This window comes from Oncorhynchus masou, chromosome 11 (genome assembly GCF_036934945.1).
Source record: "Oncorhynchus masou masou isolate Uvic2021 chromosome 11, UVic_Omas_1.1, whole genome shotgun sequence".
Classification (NCBI taxonomy): Eukaryota; Metazoa; Chordata; class Actinopteri; order Salmoniformes; family Salmonidae; genus Oncorhynchus; species Oncorhynchus masou.
In genome coordinates, this window is record NC_088222.1 from 35669730 (window position 1) to 35677229 (window position 7500).

At 51.9% G+C, this 7500-nt stretch overlaps 1 protein-coding gene across 7 annotated transcripts in view; it reads left to right on the forward strand.

Annotated features, from left to right (window-relative positions):
• Window positions 1-7500, forward strand: part of LOC135548594 (active breakpoint cluster region-related protein-like) — a 229614-nt gene that overhangs the window by 116427 nt on the left and 105687 nt on the right. The gene's annotated exons all lie outside the window — the stretch shown is intronic.

Below are 7500 nucleotides of genomic sequence, written 5' to 3' on the forward strand. Positions count from 1 at the left end.
TGGAGATTCTACTGGTACTCAGACTGTGTTGTAACTGCACATACGGTAATGTGTGTGTGAGAGTGTGTGTGACAGTACACTTGAAGTAACTTGTGTGTATAGAAAAGCCTTTGTAATCTGTCTTTAATCCTGTACTGAGTATTTTGTACATTTGGGGTGTTTTCTGAGTCTATAGTGTGTAGCATTAACAATTGCATCTGTCTGTATGTCTATATGACTATATATGTAAGGTTCTTTCTTGGCTGGTACTATGAATAGGTTAGTGTGGATGTTGCATGGTAAAGTTCCTGGTGTGTGACAGTGTCTTAAATGTAGCCGGGTGTTATTAGTTAATGAGCTGTTTTGTATTCTGGGTAAAGACGGTCGCTACTGTCGTTTCTTGCCAGGTTCTCTCTATCCTCTCATTTTTGCTCAGCGGGAGAGGGAGACAGTCTTTGTGCTTTTCCGCTTCTGGCAGTAGACGTGTGTGTGTGCACATATCTGTGTGATGGTTTTACATGTCTGTGGTTGTGCTCACACCTTTCTTTTTTGCATGGTAGGTGGTTAGTGTGTGTTTTTGGTTGCGTTTGCCTGTTCAGAAGTCTACCTGTTTTTACGTATATTTGTCCCCAACGTTATGTGTGTGTGTGTGTGTGTGTTTAGTGTTGGAAGTTGCGGTGGGATTTTCCTCCCTGCCTGGGTCTCCTGTCAGTCTGTCATATCAGCAGACAGACAGAACTCGCCTTTTAAGGTGAAGAGTGAGCGAGAGGAGTGAGCGAGAGGAGTGAGCGAGAGGAGTGAGCGAGAGGGGTGAGCGAGAGGGGTGGGGAAGACTGAGGGTAAGAGGAAAGAGAGGGGGAACAGAGTGTGGAAGAAGATGGAGGAGGATAGTGGTGGAAAGGGAGGTGGAACCCACTGGACACAGACGTCAATTCAATTCCACTGAAATGACATGGAAACCAGGTTGATTCAACCGGTGTGTGTCCAGTGGGAAGAGGCTGTGGAGGTGTGTATGATTGCTCCAGTAGATGGTGGATGGGTCTCTTTATAAGCAGAGCACGTTGTCAGGACTGACTGTACCAAACCTCCCCCTCCTCATACACACCATACTTATCAACTGAGTACCATCACCACGCCACTCCAATCAGTGTGTGTATGTGTGGTGTGCGCTCATGTTTTGAGTGTGTGAGCGTTTGAGGGATGTTAAACTGCTCTGGCCGTATGGGGTTAAGCCTGGCAGCAGATCAAAGCGGAGAATGACCAAGAGAGAGAAGGACAGTGAAAAGACAAAGATATGCAGGAATATTTGCAGTACGTGTGGTACAGCCAGACAGTGACAGTTCAAGTCGAGGTAGACTTTCGGTTAGAACGTTATGAAGTGGAAATGGTTGTCTGTGAAGTAGACACTCTGTTAGTGCTGATGATCACAGTTGTACCCGGTTGAGTTCAACTTCACACCGTTCCATCCCACAGATGATAAAGACCACGTTTTAATAGTTGTATAAATAAAGTAGTATAAGCACATTTTTAATAGTTGTGTAAATAAAGTAGTATAAGCACATTTTTAATTGTGAGTCTTTTCCCTCTCAATGCTCATCCCAGAACCCACAGCATTTCACTGTCCAATCTCCCAGTCTCATTTAGCACACTGTACAGTCTTCCGGTCTCATTTCACACACTGTCCAGTCTTCCGGTCTCATTTCACACACTGTCCAGTCTTCCGGTCTCATTTCACACACTGTCCAGTCTTCCGGTCTCATTTAGCACACTGTCCAGTCTTCCGGTCTCATTTAGCACACTGTCCAGTCTTCCGGTCTCATTTCACACACTGTCCAGTCTTCCGGTCTCATTTAGCACACTGTCCAGTCTTCCGGTCTCATTTAGCACACTGTCCAGTCTTCCGGTCTCATTTCACACACTGTCCAGTCTTCCGGTCTCATTTAGCACACTGTCCAGTCTTCCGGTCTCATTTCACACACTGTCCAGTCTTCCGGTCTCATTTCACACACTGTCCAGTCTTCCGGTCTCATTTCACACACTGTCCAGTCTTCCGGTCTCATTTAGCACACTGTCCAGTCTTCCGGTCTCATTTAACACACTGTCCAGTCTTCCGGTCTCATTTCACACACTGTCCAGTCTTCCGGTCTCATTTTGCACACTGTCCAGTCTTCCGGTCTCATTTAGCACACTGTCCAGTCTTCCGGTCTCATTTCACACACTGTCCAGTCTTCCGGTCTCATTTTGCACACTGTCCAGTCTTCCGGTCTCATTTAGCACACTGTCCAGTCTTCCGGTATCATTTAACACACTGTCCAGTCTTCCGGTCTCATTTCACACACTGTCCAGTCTTCCGGTCTCATTTTGCACACTGTCCAGTCTTCCGGTCTCATTTAGCACACTGTCCAGTCTTCCGGTATCATTTAGCACACTGTCCAGTCTTCCGGTCTCATTTCACACACTGTCCAGTCTTCCGGGCTCATTTCACACACTGTCCAGTCTTCCGGTCTCATTTTGCACACTGTCCAGTCTTCCGGTCTCATTTAGCACACTGTCCAGTCTTCCGGTCTCATTTAACACACTGTCCAGTCTTCCGGTCTCATTTAGCACACTGTCCAGTCTTCCGGTCTCATTTAGCACACTGTCCAGTCTTCAGGTCTCATGAAGCACACTATCTAGTTCAACTGAGCAGGTAGTCCGTTTCAATCTATTTAACACAATGCAAATGTATTACTGCGTATTGAGTACTGCTGTCCATTAATTGCTTGGCATTCAGTCTACTCTGCACTGTCTGGGCACGCTGTGTGTGTCTCTCTGTGTCGCTCTCGCTCTCTGTGTCGCTCTCGCTCTCTGTGTCGCTCTCGCTCTCTGTGTCGCTCTCGCTCTCTGTGTCGCTCTCGCTCTCTGTGTCGCTCTCGCTCTCTGTGTCGCTCTCGCTCTCTGTGTCGCTCTCGCTCTCTGTGTCGCTCTCGCTCTCTGTGTCTCTTTCGCTCTCTGTGTCTCTTTCGCTCTCTCACTGGCTCTCTCGCTCTCTCACTGTCTCGCTCTCTCTCGCTCTCTCGCTGTCTCGCTCTCTCGCTGTCTCGCTGTCTCGCTCTCTCACTGTCTCTCTCTCGCTCTCGCTCTCTCACTGTCGCTCTCTCGCTCTCGCTCTCTCACTGTCTCTCTCGCTCTCTCACTGTCTCTCTCGCTCTCTCACTGTCTCTCTCGCTCTCTCACTGTCTCTCTCGCTCTCTCACTGTCTCGCTCTGGCTCTCTCACTGTCTCGCTCTGGCTCTCTCACTGTCTCGCTCTCTCACTGTCTCGCGCTCTCGCTCTCGCTGTCTCTCTCGCGCTCTCGCTCTCGCTGTCTCTCGCTCGCTCTCTCACTGTCTCTCTCGCTCTCTCACTGTCTCTCTCGCTCTCTCACTGTCTCGCTCTCACTCTCTTACTCTCTCTCGCTCTCTCACTGTCTCGCTCTCTCGCTGTCTCGCTCTCTCGCTGTCTCGCTCTCTCGCTGTCTCGCTCTCTCGCTGTCTCGCTCTCTCACTGTCTCTCTCGCTCTCTCACTGTCTCTCTCGCTCTCTCACTGTCTCTCTCGCTCTCTCACTGTCTCTCTCTCGCTCTCTCACTGTCTCTCTCTCGCTCTCTCTCTCTGTGTGTCTCTCTCTCGCTCTCTCTCTCTGTGTGTCTCTCTCTCGCTCTCTCTCTCTGTGTGTCTCTCTCGCTCTCTCTCTCTGTGTGTCTCTCTCTGTGTCTCTCTCTCTCTATCTGTCTCTCTCTCTCTCTCTGTGTCTCTCTCTCTCTCTCTGTGTCTCTCTCTCTCTCTCTGTCTCTCTCTCTGTCTCTCTCTCTCTCTCTCTCTCTCTCTCTGTGTCTCTCTCTCTCGTTCTCTCTCTCTCTCGCTCTCTCTCTGTGTCTTTCTCTCTGTGTTTCTCTCTCGCTCTCTCTCTGTCTCTCGCGCTCTCTCTCTGTGTCTCTCTGTGTCTCTCGCTCTCTCTCTGTGTCTCTCGCTCTCTCTCTGTCTCTCGCTCTCTGTGTCTCTCGCTCTCTCTGTGTCTCTCGCTCTCTCTCTGTGTCTCTCGCTCTCTCTCTGTCTCTCGCTCTCTCTCTGTCTCTCGCTCTCTCTCTGTCTGTCTCTCTCTCTGTCTCTCGCTCTCTCTGTGTCTCTCGCTCTCTCTCTGTGTCTCTCGCTCTCTCTCTCTGTCTCTCGCTCTCTCTCTGTCTCTCGCTCTCTCTCTCTGTCTCTCGCTCTCTCTCTCTGTCTCTCGCTCTCTCTCTCTGTCTCTCGCTCTCTCTCTCTGTCTCTCGCTCTCTCTCTCTGTCTCTCGCTCTCTCTCTCTGTCTCTCGCTCTGTTCTCTCTCTGTCTCTCGCTCTCTCTCTGTCTCTCGCTCTCTCTCTGTCTCTCGCTCTCTCTCTGTCTCTCGCTCTCTCTCGCTCTCTCTGTGTTTCTCTCTCGCTCTCTGTGTCTCTCTCTCTGTGTTTCTCTCTCGCTCTCTCTCTTTCTCTCGCGCTCTCTATCTGTCTCTCTGTGTCTCTCGCGCTCTCTCTGTGTCTCTCGCTCTCTCTCTGTGTCTCTCGCGCTCTCTCTGTGTCTCTCGCTCTCTGTCTCGCTCTCTCTCTGTCTCGCTCTCTCTCTGTCTCGCTCTCTCTCTGTCTCGCTCTCTCTCTGTCTCGCTCTCTCTCTGTCTCGCTCTCTCTCTGTCTCGCTCTCTCTCTGTCTCGCTCTCTCTCTGTCTCGCTCTCTCTCTGTCTCGCTCTCTCTCTGTGTCTCTCGCTCTCTCTCTGTGTCTCTCGCTCTCTCTCTGTGTCTCTCGCTCTCTCTCTGTGTCTCTCGCTCTCTCTCTGTGTCTATCGCTCTCTCTGTGTCTCTCGCTCTCTCTCTGTGTCTCTCGCTCTCTCTCTGTGTCTCTCTCTCTGTGTCTCTCGCTCTCTCTGTCTCGCTCGCTCTCTCTCTGTCTCGCTCGCGCTCTCTCTGTCTCGCTCGCTCTCTCTCTGTCTCGCTCGCTCTCTCTCTGTCTCGCTCGCTCTCTCTCTGTCTGTCGCTCTCTCTCTGTGTCTCTGTCGCTCTCTCTCTGTGTCTCTGTCGCTCTCTCTCTGTGTCTCTGTCGCTCTCTCTCTGTGTCTCTGTCGCTCTCTCTCTGTGTCTCTGTCGCTCTCTCTGTGTCTCTGTCGCTCTCTCTCTGTGTCTCTGTCGCTCTCTCTCTGTGTCTCTGTCGCTCTCTCTCTGTGTCTCTGTCGCTCTCTCTCTGTGTCTCTGTCGCTCTCTCTCTGTGTCTCTGTCGCTCTCTCTCTGTGTCTCTGTCGCTCTCTCTCTCTGTCTCTGTCGCTCTCTCTCGCTCTCTGTCTCTCTCTGTCTCTCTCTCTCTCTCTCTCTCTCTCTCTCTCGCTCTCTCTCTCTCTCTCTCTCTCTCTCTCGCTCTCTCTCTCTCTCGCTCTCTCTCTCTCTCGCTCTCTCTCTCTCTGTGTCTCTGTCGCTCTCTCTCTGTGTCTCTGTCGCTCTCTCTCTGTCTCTCGCTCTCTCTCTCTCTCTCTCTGTCTCTCTCTGTCTCTCTCTCTCTCTCGCTCTCTCTCTCGCTCTCTCTCTGTCGATCTCTCTCTGTGTCTCTGTCACTCTCTCTGTGTCTCTGTCGCTCTCTCTCTCGCTCTCTCTCTGTGTCTTTCTCTCTCGCTCTCTCTGTCTTTCTTTCTCTCTCGCTCTCTGTGTTTCTCTCTCGCTCTCTGTGTCTCTCTCTGTGTTTCTCTCTCGCTCTCTCTCTGTCTCTCGCTCTCTCTCTCTGTGTCTCTCTCTGTCTCTCGCTCTCTCTCTGTCTCTCGCTCTCTCTCTGTCTCTCGCTCTCTCTCTGTGTCTCTCTCTCTGTGTCTCGCTCTCTCTCTGTGTCTCTCGCTCTCTCTCTGTGTCTCTCGCTCTCTCTCTGTGACTCTCGCTCTCTCTCTGTGTCTCTCGCTCTCTCTCTGTGTCTCTCGCTCTCTCTCTGACTCGCTCTCTCTCTGTCTCGCTCTCTCTCTGTCTCTCTCTGTCTCGCTCTCTCTCTGTCTCGCTCTCTCTCTGTCTCGCTCTCTCTGTCTCGCTCGCTCTCTGTCTCGCTCTCGCTCTCTCTGTGTCTCGCTCTCTCTCTGTGTCTCGCTCTCTCTCTGTGTCTCTCGCTCTCTCTCTGTGTCTCTCGCTCTCTCTCTGTGTCTCTCGCTCTCTGTGTCTCTCGCTTCTCTCTGTGTCTCTCGCTCTCTCTCTGTGTCTCGCTCTCTCTCTGTGTCTCTCGCTCTCTCTCTGTGTCTCTCGCTCTCTCTCTGTGTCTCTCGCTCTCTCTCTGTGTCTCTCGCTCTCTCTCTGTGTCTCTCGCTCTCTCTCTGTGTCTCTCGCTCTCTCTGTGTCTCTCGCGCTCTCTCTGTGTCTCTCGCGCTCTCTCTGTGTCTCTCGCTCTCTCTGTGTCTCTCGGTCTCTCTCTGTCTCGCTCTCTCTCTGTCTCGCTCTCTCTCTGTGTCTCTCGCTCTCTCTCTGTGTCTCTCGCTCTCTCTCTGTGTCTCTCGCTCTCTCTCTGTGTCTCTCGCTCTCTCTCTGTGTCTCTCGCTCTCTCTCTGTCTCTCGCTCTCTCTCTGTCTCTCGCTCTCTCTGTGTCTCTCGCTCTCTCTGTGTCTCTCGCTCTCTCTGTGTCTCTCTCTCTCTCTGTGTCTCGCTCTCTCTGTGTCTCTCGCTCTCTCTCTGTGTCTCTACGCTCTCTCTCTGTGTCTCTCGCTCTCTCTGTGTCGCTCGCTCTCTCTCTGTGTCGCTCGCTCTCTCTCTGTGTCGCCGCTCTCTCTCTGTGTCTCTCGCTCTCTCTCTGTGTCTCTCGCTCTCTCTCTGTGTCTCTCGCTCTCTCTGTGTCTCTCGCTCTCTCTCTGTGTCTCTCGCTCTCTCTCTGTGTCTCTCGCTTCTCTCTCTCTCTCTCGCTCTCTCTCTCTCTCGCTCTCTCTCTCTCTCGCTCTCTCTCTCTCTCGCTTTCTCTCTCTCGCTCTCTCTCTCTGTGTCTCTGTCGCTCTCTCTCTGTGTCTCTCTCTCTGTGTCTCTGTCGCTCTCTCTGTCTCTCGCTCTCTCTCTCTCTCTCTGTCTCTCTGTCTCTCTCTCTCTCTCGCTCTCTCTCTCGCTCTCTCTCTCTCTGTCGATCTCTCTCTGTGTCTCTGTCACTCTCTCTCTGTGTCTCTGTCGCTCTCTCTCTCTCGCTCTCTCTCTGTGTCTTTCTCTCTCGCTCTCTCTGTCTTTCTTTCTCTCTCGCTCTCTCTCTGTGTTTCTCTCTCGCTCTCTGTGTCTCTCTCTCTGTGTTTCTCTCTCGCTCTCTCTCTGTCTCTCGCTCTCTCTCTCTGTGTCTCTCTCTGTCTCTCGCTCTCTCTCTGTCTCTCGCTCTCTCTCTCTCTCGCTCTCTCTCTGTGTCTCGCTCTCTCTCTCTGTGTCTCGCTCTCTCTCTGTGTCTCTTGCTCTCTCTCTGTGTCTCTCGCTCTCTCTCTGTGACTCTCGCTCTCTCTCTGTGTCTCTCGCTCTCTCTCTGTGTCTCTCGCTCTCTCTCTGTCTC